Genomic DNA, 22,206 nt, shown 5'->3' with positions numbered 1-22,206 from the left:
TAGTGTGAGAACACTTAAAAACGTGTTAATCGGGTTCTTCCTTGCATCCCTAATCCCCAAGCAGCCAGACCTCGTATACCCACGTCTTCCAAACCACCTTACGCGGTGTCTGCCTGACTCCAAAACCATCCTGAATGTGGAGTGTCTCCCTGTTGAAGCAGAAAGTTTGTAAGCACCTTATCTAGAGCTGCTGGAGTCGAGCATCAAAGCTCTTAGGAGATCAAGAAACTGGGGCACCTGGCAAGCATGCTGTAAACACACACACGCGCTGATAGGATCGGTCGTGCAGGCTTTCTCCTTAAAACATCGCCAGAAGAGGACCCAGCCTGCACCCTGCCATAACAAGCAGGCGGTGGTGGGACTCCCGAAAGGTAGGCTGTAATCAAAACCTGGCCTCCTGCTCCTCATGCCCGGGGGGATCAAACCCACGTCTTCCCCCACCTGAGGCTGAGGTAAGCGAGTGGGAGGCGTGCTTCTGCCCCTGTGTTTAACCTGGGCCGTCTGGTGGAAGAGGCTGCAAGTTGCCAGAGGCTGAACTGAGGAGCAGCAGCAGGAACCTGGCTGCTGCAGCGCTCCCCGTGCTTCCTGGGAGCCACATCTCACAGGGATGTTGCTGGTGATAAGACTGTTATCAGAGGTGGGAATTTCCACATCCTCTGTGTTTGAAGAGAGAAGTGACGCTTGGCTAGTTAAGGGAGGAAGAAGAAATAAGGTTATATCTCCGCGTGGCCTTTTCCATTGGGTCTTTAAGGCACAGATCAACTGAGGATGAGAGGGAAATTCCTCATTCTGTGATATTTGCAGTGCTTTGTTTTGCTAGGACAGTGTTTCTTTGTCTTAGGGCAGGAAAGCACCTGCTTTTTTGGGGGAAGTGTGGATAAGAAACACTGGTGTCTACGTTCATTTCAAAGCTCCTTTATTCAAAGAGATAACACATCTTATTTTTGGCAGCCTTGTTTAAAACTGTGAGGGTGACCGGCAACCTGCTAGTATGAACTGCCTTGCCAAATACTATTGCAAAACACTGCCACCGTAGGAGTGGTGTAACTTCACACACCGTTATATTTCTCTCGGAGTAAAGCAAATCAAAGGAGTACCAGCACCCGGCGCTGTCTGTGGTGTGCTGCTCAAGCGCAGGTGGGTCTCAGCTGAGAAACAAGGTGGCACAGGGCATGCCAAAGTGTTCCCATGTGGTTATATCTCTGCAATATGGTATATTGCGGATATACATACAGACCATAATAATGGTCTATGTGGTTATACCTCATATTTGAGTATTTATTTAACTACTGTAGAATTGAAGTTATTCCCAAATATTTATATTTCTCTAAACAATACAGGAGGCAAATCTGTTATCTAAATATACACAGAGTGTGTGTCAGGTTTTTTTTTTAGGTCTTACAGCTTTACTGTTTGCTGTTAAAACATGGCACCAGTTCATGTTTTTCAGAAACTACCTTGATGGCTATCTCACAGCTTTGCACCATTAATCTTTGCTGAAAGTATTATTTGAAGGAGAAGCTGTGTTTGGGGGACTTGTGAGCTTTGTTCCGTGATGTTGCCTATCGCACAGCATTACGGTGACAACTGTGCATTTGGGCCATGAGAGATGCCACCAAAAAAATGTCTCAGCCTCAACTTAGTGTTACGTACCAGGAGGCCCCATCTCCTGCTTTGCGATTTATGAACAAGGATTGCTATCAAGCCCTTAAATATGTTTCTTACTAAGATTAGTAAATAAGAAAGGATTGAGCATTCAGAAAATGAATACTTAAATGCTCTGGAATTTCCAGCTTATGTTGTATGTTTTTCTTTAATGTTGGAAGGAGCATGGAATTGGGATAAGAGGTAATTAAAGACAAAAAATCACTTTTGGATGGGATTTAATCATACCTTGCAAAAGGAGGATGCATTAAGCCCAGAAGGTTGGAGTGCTACCAGAAACTACTAAATGGAGACGTTTTAGAACAGCTCAGAAATAAAAGCTACCTGGCAGAAGCACCCAGGCTGTCAAGTGCCTGGAGACAAGTACATCAAAGGACTGGGGGACTTCTGCTTCCTTGCTGCAGAGCAGAAGTGGTGCGTCTTGATTATATTTAAAATGTTTTCTGTTTTCTTTGGACTCTCTGCGTCTAACAAGTCTTCTCTGCCATCCCTCCGTGTTCAGAGCCCTTATTGAAAACATGTGGGGCTCCTCTGGAAGGAGACCGCAGAACTGGCCCTCGGTAGAGTCCCTTGAAAAAATCACATGGGGCTTGGACGTGTGACAGAAAAAATGAGTAATTGCATGGCTCTGTCAGGAGAGGGTGGCTGATGTGCTCGCAAATTTTCAAACGTCTCAGTGTGAAGTGTTTGTGTCAAGAACAAACGGAGCTGTTCCCAGTGATGTTTTACATCTTGCATATGCGTACACACACATTATATATAACTCTAAAGGCATATGCTAAATAGATGGGGTGGACTTCAGAAATTTTTGGAGGTTGGCTGGCTTCTTGGTGCTCTTTTCATGTTAACTAATATGTTACGCGGTGGATGAATGGGATTCTTTATAGAATTATCTAAAACCGGGCACTGGTTTATTTGAAAACAAAGGGTTTCTTTAGAGCTAAGTTTAAGCTGGCATTGCCATGAATCCTAGAATTATTCTACATTTAAATGAGAGAACAGTGATGCACTTGTGCTTGTGCTTTGAGCAGCACAGAGCTGTTGACCAGCGATTCAGAGGCTGCTGAGCAAATCTTTCTAGGTTCGTTTGCTGAGGTTTCCAAGTCTACTTCTCCCTCCTTCAGCCTATAATGAAAAGCAAAGGTAAAAATATGCTATAACTTGCACTGATCGATTTATGTGGAGGTGTGCAAGTTGCTGTGAAGTGTGTTCAAAAAATCTATAGCAAGCCAAGTGCCCTGTAGCAGTTTGAATGTGTACTTTTTCTCTGTTTTGGTTTGGGGTGTGTGGGATGTAGTGTATAGCAGCAAAACAATACCTCGCTTGTTTATAGAAATGCTTGGGAAGAAGTGGTGAGAAAGAGGAAAATATTTACAGTAGCTTTCTACCCAATTAAAAATCAGAAGGCAGACTGAAAACAAAAGAGTTCACCTACCATCCACACCAATTAAAAATATTTTTTTTTCTGCTTGGATTTTAATTTACACATCCAAGGCAGTGTAAATATGAACTAGAAGCCTGCCTTAACCTACACCAGTTCAGAATGCCGTCAGATTTATGATCCGCTTGGTTTGGGTTACAGCATCTGGGTAGTTAAGCACATTTTATGTGAACTGACAGAGGCTGTTAGAAATTCATGAACAGCCTTAAAATGTTAAACTTGTGGAGTACTTCCCCAGAATGTGTAAATAAGGCCTGTCTTGCAGGCATAGCTCTGCAACACGAGCTGGCTAGGATCCTCGGTTAAGATACTCCTTATGTCTGATGCCCTCAGACCTTCTCCCTGGTGTTTAATTATCTGGGAATAAAACCAGAATGCTGTAGCTTTTCTCGTGTATTAAAAGGTATCCAGAATTTGCGTGTAAACATTTTAATTGTATTTGTTGATAGTATATGAGGTTGTTTCTTTTTTTTCCATGTTTCGTATGAATTAGTTTATAAAGAATTAAAATAGAGGTGGGATAAGGAATGGCATAACACTTGCAGGGTTTTACTCAGAAATGAAGTTGCAAACTTGTCGACATGTGCAAAAAATATTTTAATATTTTGTGTAGGGGCATCGCTTGAAATGACCTGAAAGAAATTCTATCACCAATCACCCATCCAAAGCACAGATAATTATGCAGGGAATCATGCTGGATGCCTGAGGTTAGGAAACCAAACAGTCCTTGATACGGTACGTGGAGTTGCTGAGTATTTCTGAAGGTGCACTGGCAGCTCCTTTGCTGCAGAGCAAGGACCTCGTAAGGAAAAGAGGCTGGCCATATGTCTGAGAACATGAAGAGGTGTCTTTCAAAGACAGTTACACACACACATGGACATGTGCACAATTTCACCCTTCTTAGAAAAAAAAAAAAGTTGCATTGAGAATTAAAAATATGTTGACAAGAAATGAGGAACTGGCGATGAGAAGCTGGAGCGTTCTTTGTCCTGGTGACTGCTTTATGACTCAGGAGCTGGGAGCGATTGATGGCTTGGCTGCTTGGCCTTCTGGTTTGCTTCTGCTGTTTTTATAAGAGTCTGAAAGCCCCCAGACATTCTTCACTGGAGGGGGCATAGATTATTACCAATGGTATTTTAAAGCAGATGTAGCTAAGGAATAAGTGTTTTGGGATTGTTTGCCACAGTTTGTTTACAGAGCTACCAGAGACACCCATATGTCACATCAGATGTCAGTGGGAATGGTCAATATGCAGTGGTCAAGTACGCCATCTGATCCTTTCCACTTACCACGTTTTGGTTTGGTTTGCTGGGTGAACGTGAACTTCTTGGAGTCCTTTCAGATGAAGCCAGACTGAAGGATGTTCTCCTGTGGTGCTGCTAGCCGCCACCCCCAGGTGCTCATTAAAAGCCCATTATAAGCTCATTAGGACTTATCCCATCCATAGTTCTCTGAAAAAGAGACGATTCCCTTCTTGTAGAAGTCTTGTAAAATAACATCCACCCCTTACATCTTTTCCCCCCTCTACTAAGAACTACCTTGTTCACCCTACCCCTAGATCATAATTTCAAGACTACTTTGCATTCTCATTGCTGTTCCCTAGGTGCTTGCTGGTGGGTCCATGTGTCTCCTAGGGATTCAGCTACAAGCAGAGTGAAGTAGAAGATTTTTTGAGTTCAGCAGATGATGCGCAGGCATTGCACTCCAACACTTCTTTTGATATCTCATAACAACGCTTGCCTTTCTTAGAACAGCTTGGTACTTGTATCTTGTGACCTACTGTAGCCTGCTGTCGTGTTGTTCCTCATCCTGTATTTGATGTTTCCTGCCTGTGGGCACTATCTTGTATATAACATTTCACTCTGTCTTCTGAGATTAGTACTCTATCCTGACAATTGTATATTTAACCTTTGTTTCTCACACACTAAACTATTTATTCTTTCTGCATCTGTAGTTTAATTGTTACAATGCCTTGAGGCAATTTCAAAGCCTTACTAAAGGAAAGATGTGACATCTGTACTTTCTCTTCTACCTGTCTGGAAGGCCTGTCAAAGGAGGTTAGCAATGTGATTTAACAAATCTCGTTTGGCTACTGGTTAAGCTTAAGGTGCTGCTAATTCGTTTGTTCTGGATATTTTTTTTTTCCCCAGGGATTTGAAGTTAAATTGACTCATTGGGTCTGTAATTTCATTTTAACTAAGGTGGGTGCTATGTTTGCTCGTTTCCAGTTTTCAGCTGTATTACATTGCTTAACCTTGATGAGTGACCTGTAACTCTTGAAACCCTGAGCTACATCCTAGAAGGAAATTCATCAGGCCAGCCAATTTGTAAATCTCTAATTTGCCTAATATTGTTACCTGTTTTTTGTTGTGTTTGCTTGTTTGTTTTCTCCATTGTAGGCACCTGCATGCATGCTCTCCTTCTGGATGTAAGGCAGCAAGGTTTTCCTTTCTCTTAAGACACAAATATATGGATTTTTTGTTGCTATCCTTTTTTTTTTTACTTGTATTATAATTCTATCTTAACCATGCTGATTCCTTTGCCTGTGTACTCATGGAGATCTTACACTTACAATGTGACCATGTTTTCACATTCTGTCCTGAGCTCCTCTCCGATCCCAAAACACAAGACTATACAAAAAAATATCCTTCTGCAACTTCTGTGGTTTATTTTTAGAGGGCACAAGGACAGGTTATTCTCTTTTACTGTTCCTGGAAGGAAACTGCTGCTTTCACGCCTCACTTTTAGTAGTTTCTCTTGTGAGGTAGATGTTCCCGACCTGAGTGTGGTGACTTTGCCTTCCTTACATTTATGAGCTCCCACCCTCCCTTCCCATTTCATGAGCTTAGTCAGCTTGCTGTCTGAACTGGTTGCTCTCCATTTGCCTAGAAACAAATCTAAATGATCTGCTGCGTTCTATATTTTCCTTATTTTTAATTAAAAAATAATAATTTTGAAATAAAAGAAGTGTGGGTCTAAAGGATGACACAGCTTCCCATCGATTCATAGGCCTTTGTTCCTGATACTGTGCAGATACTGAGGTATCATGCCTTGTTAGTCTCACTCCGGGCTTTTTAGTTCTGTGTCCAGCTTGTTACCCGTGTGATAACTCAATCTGAGGTACCAAACAGATAACTCTGGTGCTGCTAGATACTTTAAAGTGGCTACAGGCCTCTTCAAACAGACCAGCCCTGCTGGCGCAAGTGGCTGGCTCCTGCAGTGCTTCAGACCCTGCAGGCCGCTGCCCCACGTGGTCCCTCACTGTCCCCACTGACAACAGATCTACCACAGGTTTGAAAGTGAAATAAAGAGCAGGCACACTTTCAGATGTGCCATTACGGCGTGTCCCCAGCTCTGGTCGGTAACCTGCACCCGTCTGTGGTGGGTGTGGATCACCACACAGAGCTGGGATGCTGCATCCATTACATGGTTGTCTTTGTCATGGGCAAGCACTAGGCACTGAAAGCTGCATCAAGTCCACATTATGCTAGATAGGTCGCACAAAATTGCTAAAAATAACTTCTTTCCCAAAGAACCGTGCTCTGGCTTTTATTCCTCGCTGATGAGATGAGACAAGTTGCAGCTGCAGTGTGAGAAGGATCCACATGTACTAATGTCTACAGCTAATTAAGACTGACTGTGACTTTGATGTTAACTTTTTGCAACCCTTCATATCATGTACCTAAGTAGAGATTAAAATAGTTTTAACAAACTAATTCCCTGAACATATTGATGCGTGCACCCGGATACTCATAGGGAGCTCCAATCTCGCTGGGGTTGTCGAGTTGTCTACCAAAACTTTGTATGTAAACTGGTGGTTCTGCTGTTGCTCAGCTGTTAACACAAATGAGCTATTGTAAGAACTGGGGTGCTTTCAGAAGAAAGTAACAAGTACAAGTCTTTTTTTGAAGTGGATGAATTGGGATTTTTTTTTCCTAGCTGGATGAAAAGGCTGTCCTTTGCAAGCACTCTTACTCCACTGTGGGACAATGACTAAGACCTGATGGAAATTTTGAAGACTCAAGGTCTTTTCCTCATTCTACTGCAAAACCTTTCTGTGTGCATTGGTTAAATCTTTTAGTGTGTGTTGCAGGTACTTTTTTATTGCTGTTTCCATGATTTACAATGTAGTGGGTCTTAATTTTATTGTTCATTGGAATCTGAGCAAGCTCGGCCAAGAACACACTACTACAAGCAAAGAAAATGCTACTTAGTCAATTTATTGGGATTTAGACGTCGGTTTGTTACTTTATTCTCCTTAGCCAATATCTGGGATTTGGTTTGTTACTTTAGTCTGACTTCTTCCAAGTTTTGGATATATCCCGTGCCAGCATTCTACAGAAGTAACCACAGACCAGTGTCAGGTCTATTCTCTGTTTAAGGCTCTTCAGTAAATTGACTGCTTAACTTTTCAGGTCTAGGCAGATTATGTAGCAGTATTTGACAATTTTATTCTATAGTGTAAAATACAAATCCCATGGTTTATGGTTCAGAAGATAGTGACGAGTATTTTCTGAAATGACTTTTTGTTACTCTGATGTATTTTCCCTCTGTGTAAGTCTGGAACCACCCCTATATATGCATGCATATGCATATATACACCTTTTTTTTTCCTCACAAAATAAAATCTCTGTGTGTTTTTCACTTCATTATATAGTAGAGGAGTGGGAGTTCTGCACATTTTCCTGTCTGCCCCCCCCTGACACTACAGGAAGCCATGGGTTGTGCTCTCAGCTTTCCTGGACACACAATAAAACAAAAATATAGTCCTATATAAATTCAATAACTAATCCTCATATCTTCATGTTTTGTTACACCAACAATTCCAGCGTCCAGTAGGTATAGTTTGTCTCTGTACCACCATGGTAGGTGCATTAATGCTTTCAAGATTGCGTTTTTTTGAAATGTCCAAAATTTCTTTCTCTTTGGCGTTAGCTTAATGTTTTTTGTGCTCTCTTTTTGTCTCCCTCAGCTTCTGGTCCTTTTGTTAGTTGATAGAAACTCTGGTGTCACTCCATGATCCAATAAAAGTGTTAAGTTGTTCTGGCTAACGTGACTTGAGGCATCCTTCCCATAAACAAGATTGTAAAATCTGGTACTCGTTTAACTATGCAAGTTCACAATGAACGCAATAAAATGTATATGAAAAGCTTTACTGAGCAATTATGCATGTAAGAACACTGGAGCCAGGCATCTGCAGTATCAACAGCCATCTTGCTTGCTGTGATGTTTAAAGAATTAACTATTTTTCCCCTTAGTATGTAAGCATTTCTCTTTTCAAAATTAGCCCTTATTCTTGGAAGAGGGAGAAATTAACAGTGCTGTGTTTTCTGATTTTGAAGGTAAGTTCGAATTGATAGTAGAGACAAATGGGTGAAGAATATCCACCAATACCCCGACTTTATTTTAATGGATTTCAGTGTTTCTTCCCAAGGGGCATGTGTTTAGGGAAAGGCATGGTGAAGGGTGCAAGACAGGCAGACTGAAAGCATAGGGAAGCTCGAGGAGAGAAATTGTCATGGTTTATGGGTTAATTTTGTCACAGGAACCAGCTGCGGTTTCACAGGGGTGGGTGAGGACCTCTGGGCTTGGCATCTGCCCACCACTGCCATTTCCTACCAGAGGTAGCAACCTCCCAGATCTTGAGTGTGTGTTCTCGACTGTCTGCGGGTAGGCATGAATCGGTGGCAAAGAAAAAAATGATCAGTGTAGGGCTGGGAGAACCTTGTTTATGTAAAGGTGAACGATGAAACAGTATTTCTGAAGTGGGTATTTTGAAGGGCTTCCGATTCAAATGTACCTTTCATTTGTATAAAGCGCTGCAATTTGTAGAAATCTGCTAGTGACTCATCCCAAACCTGAGGGGAAGCAGAGCTACTGTGACACAGATAGATACTGGAGCACTGACATGGTATCTCCTTCAAACTGAAGTTAAATTTTCACTGGTTATTCAGGAGTGAAAGATACCAGCACCTTCCTCCAACACCCTCCTGTTGGCTTTGCTTAGCGTGGTGCATATTCCAGTTTAGGGATCCTCACCAACGCTGCCCCTGCATCCGAACAGAGATTTTTGGTTATTGCTTGAACACTGTGCAGATGATGAGCAGCTCCCATATTTCACTATCAGTGCTGTAGCAGTATATTTACTGAGTGCTTCAGTTCACGAGATGTACAACATGCTCAGTTCTCATGGCTTTACAAACTTCTTTATCTCACTTCTAGAACAAAAACGTTCCTTCGCTTAATTGGAGGATTTATAAAACATTTAATGAATCAAGTTGACGTGAAGTAAGATTGCCATGTAATTACAAAACTTTGGCATTTTGTTCTTTTGTGTTCTTACGCAAGCTTAAAATTGCTCTGTCATCTACAAAAATTACTTTAATTTGTGCAGCGCTGTTAGAGAAGGCAGAAGTTGGAGTGAGATGTGTTCCCATGTCTTACAGAAGGAAAACAGGGTAGTTTAGATCGGGGTGCAGGAACATCTTCCTATGAAACATTTGACTGCTTCGAATGATGAAGAAAATACAATGTCTTTGAAATTACTGGCTTCTTATTGTCCCTTTAAAATGGCTGTATGTACCTTGAAGCAGGATGTCAGCAGGTACAATTTTGTGGCAACTTCTCCTACTTAGTATTGGTATTCCATGCAGTAACCTACAATATCTTTCCCTGTTCTGTTTTCTTTACCACCCAACACCATAAATAGCTAACAACTACAATAAAAAAACGCTGACCTGGAAGATTAAATATTGACATTTCCCTGATTAAAATGGCATCATGAAACAGTGGTATTGAGTTAATATCGAGATTAGAGGGATGTACTTAGCTTTTGCTTATGTTTCACACTCAGATCGACATTTTCTCAGGATGAACAATATGCTGTTAATTGGCTTCTGCTAGGTTGCCGTGTTATTTCTCATAAAAAGAAAGATGTGTTTCATTGAGTCCAAACGTTGAGCCTCTGTCCTCTGCCCCAGCTTGTTCTTGGACGTCCTCCTTTATTGTTTTGGTTTTACCTGATGTAAGAGGACAGGATGTATGTATCTTTATAGAAATCTGTTACTGGAGCTTACTTAATAGTTCATGTAAACACTTAAAACCTTGACTCACGAATCCCAGGACTGAACAAGAGAGTGTTCATGCTTAGAGAACAAACAAAAACTAGTCTGTGGTTAGTAGGTGGAAATACATATTCTCTGTGGATTGGGAACGGGCTGGGCACCTGACAGACCTGAGGAAATGGCTAGATAAACAAGTAAACAGTGTGAGGACAGAAAATAATAAACTTGTACATTTTGCCTCAGTCTCTGTCCTTTCTGGCTTACGAGATTTTTAAGTTGTTGTTGCCTGTTTTTGTGCTCTGGGGTTGACGTGTACCCGTGCTGCAGCAGAACACACGCGTCTTCTGACGTAAACAATTTGTTAGAGGTATTAATAGAAGAGTAAATCCAAATCTGGCCTATTTGGTAAATCTTAGGCTGCCTTTAAAGTGCTGCTATTTTGGGACGAGGTTGTGAGCAAACGAAAATAGGAAAACAACTGCCAAACAAGAAGAGCCGTGATGCGTCCTTCCTTCTGTCAGAGTAGGGCTTCAGCTCCCTGCGGTGCCGGTGCTTGGTTCCCAAGGCTGGGCACACCAGGAGCTGTGAGAGGAGCTTGAGGGTGGAAAATCTCAGTAGGAAGTGAGCTTTCTTGGTCTTATGCCCACCAGTGAAGGTATTGACTGGGGTGGGGAGAAAATGAGGAGCAGCCCCCCTACACCACCCTTGTTAAGTTTCATTGGAATAGGATACCCGTAGAGATGAACAACCAGTAAGTAGCCTGGAAAGGCAGATGCAGTGGTTATGTTCTCGCTCATCTCTCTGATTTAGGGAAGAATTCTTGACATTCTGGGTAGACCCCACCTACATACCGCTGTGTGCCAAGGCATTTGTTTACCAGAGCGTGTTTGTTCCCCCGAGCCCGTATTTGCAATTCTAGCAGAACGTGCTGTAGCCGGGATTCGGGAGGCTGAATTAAGAAACATCCATACAGAATTACTACTTTGAGAGCTTTTTTTATTATCCTTAGCTTAGCTCTAGCATACCTTCCTGCACATACTGCTGGGATCTTGGGCAAACTCAGCGAGCTGGCCTGTTTTATGGGGCTGCGTCTATAAGCTGAGTACCAAAGGGTCTGTGTTGAGAATGAAGTGCAGGTCTTACCATGCTGTGAGGTGGGAGTTGTTGGGGCTTTTTGCCCTTTTGTTATATGTGTTTTTTTTTCTTTTCTTTTTTTTTAGGACTTTACGGTTTATAAATTGGTAAATCAAGTCAAGCGTGCTTTGGCAGAGGGGTTGGACCTGATGATCTCTTGAGGTTGCTTCCAACCCCTACAGTTCTGTGGTTCTTTTCCTCATGTACCTGGAACCTATGTAAAATCCATATAAAACTTCCATGTAAGCAAGTAGAGGTGGCTCGAGGCAGAACCTACAACATGCATCTCTACAATAATGGAAAGCTAAGGTAAACTGGGCTATCTGTGGTTGGACACGATGATCTTACGGGTCTTTTCCAACCTAAATGATTCTATGGTTCTGTCTTGAGCTCAGTATTCACACCATGATCCTCCTGCTGGCAGCTGAAAAAGTTTGTAGAGATTTTGGCTGGGTGCTTGCTCTGCACTGCACACCTCAGTGAGCAATGGTAAGTGTAAGGGAAAAGAGATCAGGGCCCAGAGGGCTGTCTGTACGGGTGGGTGTATTTATATACCGGCATACGTCCATGCACCTGCAGCTAGCGATGCTCCTAGTGAAGAGGTGGCTGTAGCTGGATGGCATCTCCTGGCGGACAGCGAGCAGGGAAAGTGAGCAGGGTGCAAGCAGGGGGCTTCGGATCTGAAGCGAGCCTTGTCAGGCAGCTTACGGCACTTGAAATGCCTCGCGTTGCAAGGAATTTTTAGAAACCGATCTTCAGAGTTGTTTGCTTTGTGACAGAATGCATTGTTCAGCTTGCCTTAGCTGAAAAATGACGGATGCTGCAGTATTAATATTAATATTACATTCTGGTTTATGTATGAGGGAAATGAGGAGGATTAAGCGAGGAAAATCGGGATAAGTGTATTTTAAGTGCAGATATGGTATTTCATTGCCTGATACTGCTTTTTTATCTTGAAATCCCATCATGCATTTATGCAATTTCTGCCAAAAACTGCTTGCCTATATCAAATTACCCAGAGGTTAGTTACAATGTAGTGTTGTACAGAAGGAATGAATTTTCCTAAATAACGTTGATAAAAATTATACAGAGTATATTACAAAAATATGCTGAGAGTGTAAAAAACTATAACTCTTGTAATAAAGGATAAAAAGGATAAGTTACAGCCTTATTTGTCCTCATATTTTCATTTTATTTTCCATCACTTAAAATCCTGTCTAATGCTTGTGACATTAACTTGATTTGCATGTTTGTGTGTTCTCTAATATTTCTTCGGATAAAATGTGAGGCTGATGATGGTATGGTGTGGATTACAGGTTGGTACCTTGCTCTTGAGGGATGTCTCTGCTGTGTTCAAGGTACATAACTTTCCCAGTTGAATGAATGATTCAGGTTTCCTCCCCCACCACTCAGCTCATCATGTTGCATTTGCTGTCTCCAAATCTTCATGCATACTTCCCCACAGTGTGCTGGTAGCTGCTAAGTCCATAAACTCCCTTCTCTGCTGGGCGTTTGTTCATAGTTGTTGTTGGAAACAGATTCTTTCTCATGAAAGACCATATGCAACATAATAAAATATGAAGTATACGAAGAAAAGCCACATGCCCTGGCTTAAGAAAGCAGCTCAGAGCATGGTGATCTCGGCCTTTCAGGAAATAAAAGCTCCCTGAAGCTCAGTAAGATCCAGGGTATGAAAGTGGCCTTTGGGAGGGGAAGAGGAGGCATTCCTAGGCCAAGTCTCTTTTACTGTGTGAGGAATGAGGGCAGTCCTTGGACTGAGATGGGACCTGTAAAAAGTGCCATGCATCCAACTTTCTCCAGAGATGCCTCCTTTCTTCTTGCTGGAGGTGGTACTGGGACAGCACGTGAACTGTTTGCATTGATTTTGGAGCTCTGGATACCCAGCAGACAAGTAAGAGTGGCCATTCAGCCCAGACTGTGGATGTTGAGAAGTCCCACGTAGGTCCAGTGAGCATCCAGAGCAAGGCTGTTGCTTCTAGGGTGAGCTATGTACGTGCTGTATGTTGGCTTCATCTTCCTGGGGTGTAAAGGCACTGTTGGAGAGACTGAGAGCTTCACATATTCTAGGCAAAAAACGTAATTACTCTGAAGAGCATTGGTAGGCAATCTGCATTTCCAGGGTATGCAACAGCATACTTGGCATACATGTTCCCCTAGGTAGGGATAAACTCCTCTTTTTAATCATTCAGTCTTACCTGTTTTTCTTTAATTCCATGTGACACTGCTGTTTTTGGCACAATGCCTGCTTGTGTACCAGCATTCATCTCCAGCGTATGCTTCACTTGATTTAATCTGTTTTTCTTTTCTGCGAAGAATTTCTTTGATCTGGTGCTGCTGTCATTCTTTTGGTCCATGTTATGCATGCTCCGTGATGTTTGTGAAATGATGCAGTTTAGCAGTTTTTCTGTAGCTATCCCTTCATTGACCTGGTTTGTGGTGTGTGTTATGCAAAGTGTGGGCCATGTAGTGTTGTAGATTCTGGTTTGGACCTCCACCAGCCTTTGTGCTCCAGGACACCCTTGAAATGCATGGATCATCTTTGTGACTGGAGCTCTGGAAAACTGTCAGCTCGCTGTGAATGTCAGTCAGGATTGGGAAGCCTCCTTTACATTCAAGACCTTATGCTTTGTTGAAATAATACTGAATCTGCAGTGCTTGTTGAGGTGGCATGTGGTAGTCCTGGGTGGTGGGTTGGTTCGTTTGGGAGTAGGGGCTGAAGTATGTGTTCACCACAAATCAGTCTCTGAAGTATTTATTCAGTCCCTCCAAACTGAAAGACTCTCTCTGTATTCTGAAGACATTTTGTGGTTGATCTAGAGCATGAAAAGAAAGTAGGGGAAAAAAAACATTTCTCCTACGGAGCTCATGTAAAACTGAACCATTATTCAGACTCCTTTAATAAGCACAGGCACGCAACTATGAAAATGAGTTAAATGAAAGCCATTAATATGCATACATGCATTAAGTGTTACAAAACCAGCTTTGGTGAGGAACAGTTACCTGGTGACACTGTTGCTTGCATGTGCACTGTGGAGTTTAAGTCTCGTTCGTCTTTTTTTTTTTCCTATAGTTTTAACTCTTAAGATTTTCAGCTAAAGCACTTTCCCACTGAGTGTCACTTCTTACTTGATTTTATCCTTGATAGCCCATGTTTTCTGGTAATCTCATGTACCCAGGGAGTCCCTCAGAAGATGTTTTTCTCCAGTAGATACATCGCTGCTGTTGTGTTTTGCAGCACTGAGTGCCTGATCCCAGCTGGCCCGTTTCCAAGCCTTGTAAAAGTCCAGTTCCTAAGCAGGTGGTGGGTATGGATATGGATTAGTCAGGTGAATCCAAATGGAAGGTGTGAGTATAACTAAATACCAAGCATAAAATTACAGAAAAGGGCAAGTATATATGCGTCTTCATACGTTTTATGGGGTATTTGTGGTAGTGAGAATCTTGGGTTTTAGACAATATTTGCCTTGAGCTGCTATGCCTGTGTCATCATGAGGCCCATCTGTTACAGCTCGAGGCTTTCCAAAGGGTTACATCCTCTGGAAATGCGCTGTGTAGCTGGAGGTGGGTTGCTGGATAAAAATCATTTGGCAAATGCGAAGTTAAGTACAATGGCCCTCAGTTGTTTCCTGAGGGAAGTCCAAGTTTAGGGCTTTATAGGCTAAAGGCTAACAGTAATTACTTAAAAGATCACTTCATCAGGCACTGTCACATTCATGCATTTTGTAGGGCTTTTTGTAGACATGGATTTGGTTTAACTGGAGCCGCTGGTATGCGAGATACCATCACAGAGGAGTGTCTGATTCCAAACATCATCTCAGCGTAGTGTCCAAAACTGATGACTCTATTAATTGTCCTTTCTGGGACAAGGAGGTTGTGTTATCCCTGAGCACAAGGAGCGGGACAGCAAGCTTTGTGTTAAACGTGACAGGCTACGTATTTTCAAGATGCAGTAAGTGAAACAGAAAGCTCTCACGTCAGTGTTTGAAGCTGGCAGTGAGATGATTATTTTAAGGTCTTAGTCAATTGACCCACAGTGTTTTAACAGTAATTAAAAATATTGGACTGTACTTATCAAATGACTGGGGTTGTGCTTGTTGTGTAAATATTTGAACATATATTTAAGTACTGCAGAATGTGCATAGGGAACAGTGCTCGCTAACAAATCTCGTGGCTATGTTTAAGCAAGTCTTTTGCATCCCTGCTTGTCTTTGTCTTATGACAATGCTTTTTATTTATATTTTGTCTGTTTAGGCCTCTGTTGAGGTTATACTTCTGATCTTTGGTGAGTGACGGGGTTTTTTATACTAATTTAAGCATGTTTTCAATGAAAACAGTTTTTAATTTATACTTAATAGTTCAGAATACTGCTACCTGCTCATACTGGGCTTGGAGAAATCCAGTTGAAATGGGATGAGATGGTTCCTTCCTTTATCCTTTTTTTTTTTTTTCTCTCCCCTTCCTGCCCTGTCACCCACTTACTGGCATTCTTCAACAGACTTGAAATAGTTGGGAAGACAGCACAGTTCACGGATTTGTAACATTCCTTAGAAGCCAAGTACTGCGAAGTAGTTGGTGGAAGCGAGATTCATTGTGTATATTACTTGCCAGGGAAACTTAAAGAAACCTGTAAACTAGGGTTTCTTTAAATTTTAGGATCTTAACAGTGGTTCGTATGGTGTGATGCAATATATAGATAAACTTGCTGTGGAATTCATTCTGGCAAATTACAGTTTAGGGATACGTACCACACGGCTGCTCTGTAATTACTTAGGCTGAGCACAGCTCTGGAGTAGTGAGAGGAACTACGTAAGATTAAATGCTTGACAGCCTGGTCTTCAGAGAGTTTTCAGCTGTGAGGAAGGACAAATTTATCTCTTTATTCAAAGCTTTAGGGCTTAAACCGTGCGGTCAGGTAGGCAGAGGTAAATTATCTCTTGGCCAGGGCTCTCCCTGCTCTCCCACACTGAGGCCCCTCTACTGTAAATCAGTTGAGTGGCTCCATTCAGTGGATCTGCTGACAAGTGAATGATTAACTGAAAACTATCAACCGGGTAGGAGATGAACACTGCTAAACGACTTGAAAATAACTCTTGAATACAGATTACCTGATTGAATTATTTGCCAGCGAGTTACTTCAACTGACTGAAGTTCAGAGCCTTCTGTGCTGGGATCAGAACAAGAAGTGCTAGCACATTTTCTTTAAAAACCCTCTGTGAATGTAAGGCCCAATCTGAACAGGCGGAAGGAAGACTTGCTCTGGATCTAGCAGTGCCTGCCCCAAAACACGAAACTCCCAAATTGGCAAAGGGCAGGCTGGGATGGGAGAACTCCTCATTCCCTCCTGGGAGGGCTGCGCTAACATGGCAGACAGGCATCCAGTTGACTTGCAGCATGTGTGCGTACGGGGTTGCGACATGCTCATCGACACACTGACGTATTTCAAGCAATGCTGGGTGGTTTTGGGAGCGCGCTCGGATGACTGTCAGTGCCTGACGCACGAGCACAGGGCTGGGTATGAGCGATCACAGCGGGGCTCCTCAGAAACCGGCTCTCCTCAATTGCTCTTCGCTAGGCGTACGTGCCAATACCTGTGACTGCATACGCGAGCATCATCGTGCCCCGTCAGGCCCACGGGCGAGCCCTGTGAGGATGAGGACGTGCTTGGGGAACGCGAGGCTCTTCCGTCGCCGCTCCCCAGCAGCTTGCTGGTGGGAGCTGCTGGGGTCTGGGGGCACCCGGGCGCTGTGTGGCATTTTCGGCTCAGTTGCAAAGCGAAGAATCGCTTTGAAATCCAAAAAATTACTTCTGGGAGGGGGTGAAAACACCATAAGCTTTTACCTCAAACGTGGTGTTATCACTAGCATTAGGTATTTGCCTCTCCAGCCTTGCCTCAGTGACAAATGCTTAGAGACTGTGTGTATGTGCCTCATCGGGCACAGGTGCCCCTCTAACTCCTGTGCATTTAGGGCTGGTTATCAAAATAAAGTAGAAACGATACTGCCGTTGAAAGAGGGTGGTTTTTTTTTCACGGATTCCCTATTTTTACCGACTTCCTCAGGGCTGGCGTGCATCAGGTACAGCTTAGCGGTTACCCGCTGCTAGGCGGAGCCCAGCCGGGGCCACCCCAACCCTCCCAAAAAATGACTTGGGGCGCAGAGGCAGCTCCCTAAAGATCCCGGGACCTCCTCCCTCGGCCTGCAGTGGGCCCGGCCCCCACCTCCCCACCTGGGGGTGGGCTGAGCCTTGGGGGCCCTTCCTCTCCTCTCCTTTTCCCTTCCCTTCCCTCCCCTTCCCTGCCCGTGTGGGGCTGCGTGGGCGGGGGGGGCCGGGCCGGTGCCGCTCCGCTCCTCTCCCGCGGCCATTTGGCGGCTGCTGCTCGCCCGGCGAGGCGGGGGCACCCCGCGGCCCCAGGGGGAGCCCTTCTCGTTTTTCCTTTTTTTTTTTTTTTCTTTTTTCTTTTTCCCCGTTTATTTATTTTTTGGAAGGGGAAGGACGGGCTCGCGTTCGCCCGCGGCATTCCTGAGGCGGGCGTGGGGTGGAGGCGGGCAGGAGGCGAAGCTGCTGCGACCCGGCGGAGGTGAGAGGCTCGGGGAGGCTTTTGGGGTGCCGGGGGGGGGATTTAGGGCGGGCAGCGAGCCCCACAAGGGTCCCAGAGGACTCAGGTGTGATCGTCTGCAGGTCACTCGGCGACTCGCTGCTGGTTTCTGAGACTGAAGCCGCTCTGACAGCCTGCCTGCTTCTCCTTCAGTTGTGAGCCTTTATGTGGTTTTCCTCCTCTAGCAGCTCCTAAAGACGCAGCCGTGCCGCTTCTAGATGTGAGGTGATTTTGCAGAGTGGTGTGGTTATTTTTTAGCCCACTTTGTATTTGTATACATGTCTCGTGGTGCTGGTTTAGTTCCAGCACCATGGTGTCGCCTCAATCCCATTACGGCTCTTCAGCTGGCACGGGAGAAATCCCTCAATATGACTTGCTGCTGTCCTTCTGTAGCTAAGTTTGTTGTTGGTTTTATTATAAAACTCCTTTCAAACATATATTTATCATATTTACAGACACATACAGAACTAAATCTGGATTTCTAAAGGCTGCTGTTGTTCCATTTTTGATTCTTCTCATATTAAATAGGCTTCCTCATAACCACTCCACTGCTTTTTCTTTTTTTTTTCAGCCTAAGTATCTAAATATAGCTCTGATTAAAATTTCTTTTTAAGCATTCACCTCCACATCAGTGTCTATAATGACAGCAATTCAAGCTAATTATATATTAAAAAAAAAAAAAAAAAAGGAAGGTGCGTGTGGAGGAGTATTTTCCTGAAGATACTTTAGATTTCAGGAAAAAATGTTCCAAACTTTTGGAAAGCCTTTTGGAAAGTTCCCTGTGAGCGTTGTCAGGGTTGTCTCCATGCATGGCATTTCTAATAACTTACAGCTAGAAAACTGACCTCTTTATTGCGTGGAAGATATTTTGAGGTGCTGTTTTTGGTCAGAAATGCATCACTTTTTAACTTGTATGGGCCAGTGAGAACTGCTACTTGTTTTACTACCGTGGCAATTTGGAGCTGAGGTATCACCTGTGGTTATAGCATGATGATGATGAATTGTGTGAAAACTGTTTTCCAGCCTTAATTTCCCTCTTTGATTGTAAATTACAGCCTCACCACATCTGACGTTAAGCATGTGTAACAGCTTGGTGCAATAAGCACGTGCTCTCTGAATCCCTGCCTTTATTGAATTAAAGGCTTTCTTACTCCCTGGGCAGCTCCGAGATGTGACAGGTCCATGTGTGTACTTACCTGTAGGAAAAAGTGAATTGTCCGTGCAAAAGGGGTATAAAATACTAGAAGTAGTTGCCCTGGTGTAACACGAGGAGTCCAGCGGTGGTGAGCTGGGCGTGTAATTTGGATATTGCTTAAAGCTCTTTCTCTTACTTGTCTTTTATTGTTATGATATTTGCATCATTGCAGCCAGAGCTGCCTTGTCCAGCAGCTCTGTGGTTCTAGGCAGCCGTCAGTTCTGCAGAGCGCAGACCTCAAAAGCGTGTTTTCTGGGCTGTGAACTGTAGCTTGGGTTGATGTACTTCATTATTTTTAAATCCTGATGTAGTCTGCTCTGCAGAGCCTTTGCCAATGACAGGACAGAAAATCCAGGAACTTTCCCTGTGCTCGATGTACTAATAACAACATTGATCTTAAAAGAGAATCCGGATCTATTTGTGTAGCGAGACGGGGAGAACAGTTGGTGACTTTTGTTCAAGGTCATGTAAAAAAAAATATAAATAAATAACCAGGCAGTGCATCTGGAATTGAAATTTGGGTTTCTCTATCTTAATCTTATGCGAGAGGGGCAGAATGAGGCTGGGATTATTTGCATTGTGTTTACTGATGCCTGACTGCCCTCTGATGTAGAAGTGAATATGCTGCAAGCGGGTGGCATCTGGTCTGTGCGTGACCTCTCGGACGGAGCTCGTGCTGGTGCTGCAGCTCCTGCTCTGTGCTGTCCCTGGGCATTTAACTTCAGCTGGACCCAGTGTGTAGGAAGGCAGAAGCATGCCAGGGATGCACAGGTAGCATGTGTAAGGCAAACTTGATTTTTACTTGATCTGCTGTTTAAGTAAGCCATGCCACCAGAGGCACAGCGACCCTTCCAGATACATTAGACCAAGGCTAAAAATGGAGTTATTAGACAACCTGTGCTCAGGATTAAAAGACAGGCATCTTTTATTGGCAGTAGTTGTTCTCAAGAACCGTTTTATGACTCGGGGATTGCTTACCACAGCAAACAGCCTGTATTCTGTCATGTAATAACAATAAACAGGAATGCAAATGGTTCCAGCCCAAGCCCTGAACCTCGTTACATGCCAGTTACAGGAACTTACCGCGGCTTATTTGGGAGGTGGGGCAGGGAGAAGGGGTGTTTGTTGTGCAGTAGGATCGTGGGAAGTAAGAGAGACCAAAAAAAAAAAAAAAGTTACTTCTTTCTTTCCCTGGGTTCAGCTTTCACTTTACCTGTTGTGTTGTTTTTTTCTACACATAGAAAGCAGCAGTTGAATTGGACTTTGCCCACGTTGCTGCGGGGTGGTGGTTTGCTTTCCGTAGTGGTGCCACTAAAGATTTCCAAAAAAGCAAGGTAGCGTGTGGGTGTGTGAACAGGGAGCAGCCTTCCTGTCCTTGATATCAATGGCTGAATTCTCAGATTATATTGAAGAGGGTGTTGGGAGATAGGACAGGGACTGGCCGGAGTGTTTTGGTTTTTGTTCTCCTTTTTCTTCCGCTCTATTTCTAGAGGGCTGCGCTGGTGTCTAAGTGTTCCCACATTAAAATGGTATCTATGTGGTATATGAAAAGCCTGTTTTTTTCAGAGCTTAGTTACTAGACAGCTTCTGGCCACCCACCTCTCTCCAGATCAGTGATCTGCGCTTTGCTTTTGACTCTTCTTGCTGAAGCCTGTGACTTCTGCACCCCTGCCTGGTACTTCTGCATTGGGCTCTGGATAGCTCGCCTCCTGCTTGCTGCGTGGCAGCTGCTGGTCTGGTAACCAGTGAGTGTAGTGCTTCCTTCTGGCACACAGCAGTGGAGAACAAGTTGACCTCGTAGGCTTTCCCCAAAAATGTCATGCCCAGTGATATGTTGAGTCATTGTCAGGGTATTTGTGGAGAAGGCTGAGGAAAGTGTTGAGAAGTGTCCCAAAGACGGTACCTCTCTAAAATAAGAGGGCACAAAGTGATGTTTATAGCAAATCACAGGCCTGCCTCCCATTTCTTGCTCTGGCTTCTGTATCCGTAAGTGCCTTCTGTGGCTGGAATTGCGTTCAGGTGGGATTTCCAGCAGCTGTCTTTACTTGTGACTCAGTCCCAGAGTAAGCTTTTCCAGGTGGGTTAGGAGTGCATAGGGGAAATGCCTGCTCTGCTCTGGGAGGCGAGGACGGATCCCAGTGAGTCTTCAGATATGCCTGCTGGGTGACTGGCTTTTGAGCTTTTGGACTGTTCTCTCTGCTTCCTTTGTGTTACTCAGAGGTGAATATGGCAGCTGATTTGCTCTGGCCTTAGTCAGAGGCATTTAGGGCAATTTGGCTGCTGCTGTGAAGGCAGCAGGTGGGTACGTAGCTTCCAAACCTGGTCTGGGCAGAGACTGACTCACACAGAACAGGGGGCTGTGCTTATCCAGTGGTGGCATCTTCAGGCTGTTATTGTTGTTTTTTTTTTAAAACAAAATAAAAGGGTCTAGCACAGAACAAAGAATCTGATTATACTTCAGAGATGTTTTCTAATTTTTCTAAGTGTCTGCAGAAAGGAGGTTGCCAGATACCCCAGGTAGTGTTTGCCTGTTGCCTGTACCTATGAGGAGACTGCACAAAATACTCGATGGCGAGGCATTCAGCTCGTCCGTGAGCACAGGAGGGCTGTGTGTGTTTTCTCATAGCACCAGCTCTGTTTCTGCTCTGCTCCCGCCTCACCAGAGGTAGGGCTCAGCCTGAGATTCGGCGTTGTGGCTTCCTGCAGGAAACAGGGAAAATGCTGCCTGCTTTTTGACAGCCGCAGGGGAGGGACTGGACAGCGGAGCTGTTTGACAGGCTTAACTTTGCCAGGAGGATGCGTGTCTGACTCCTCTTCTCCCCAAATATATTTCTCCGTGCCTTCCCCTTTCCCAGACCGCATACTGCAGTGGCTTGAAGGCTTTAGCTGGTCACAGCTGTTTCTAGCACCACTGGTCTCAGTGGTAATGTCTCGTGTTACCTACATGCTCTTTCACTAGTGCCCAAGTGGGTTTAAGGGATATTTATTTTACAATCTGTTCTTCAAAAGCTCCTCTTCCTTTCTGCTTGTTACCAAGCAGGGGCCAGGGTTTGCTTGCTCTTAGTTACAAGAGAAGCCATAACCAGAGGCA

General features: G+C 43.9%; 1 protein-coding gene across 4 annotated transcripts in view; it reads left to right on the top strand.

Annotated features, from left to right (window-relative positions):
* SGK3 (serum/glucocorticoid regulated kinase family member 3) overlaps window positions 1-22,206 on the top strand; it is a 54,204-nt gene that overhangs the window by 1,910 nt on the left and 30,088 nt on the right. The window contains exon 1 of one of the 4 annotated variants that reach the window (XM_038174554.2): window positions 242-371. The exons of 1 other annotated variant lie outside the window; for it this stretch is intronic. The gene's annotated coding sequence lies outside the window, so the exon portion shown is untranslated. Of the gene's footprint in view, window positions 1-241; window positions 372-521; window positions 638-17,502; window positions 17,903-22,206 lie in introns of those variants that run through there. 2 more of the 4 variants (XM_038174553.2, XM_027452310.3) reach the window with 2 other exon arrangements.

The sequence above is a fragment of the Anas platyrhynchos genome, chromosome 2 (genome assembly GCF_047663525.1).
Source record: "Anas platyrhynchos isolate ZD024472 breed Pekin duck chromosome 2, IASCAAS_PekinDuck_T2T, whole genome shotgun sequence".
Lineage (NCBI taxonomy): Eukaryota > Metazoa > Chordata > Aves > Anseriformes > Anatidae > Anas > Anas platyrhynchos.
The sequence above is the reverse complement of the archived record's forward strand: the minus strand, read 5'-3'. Positions and strand labels throughout refer to the sequence as shown.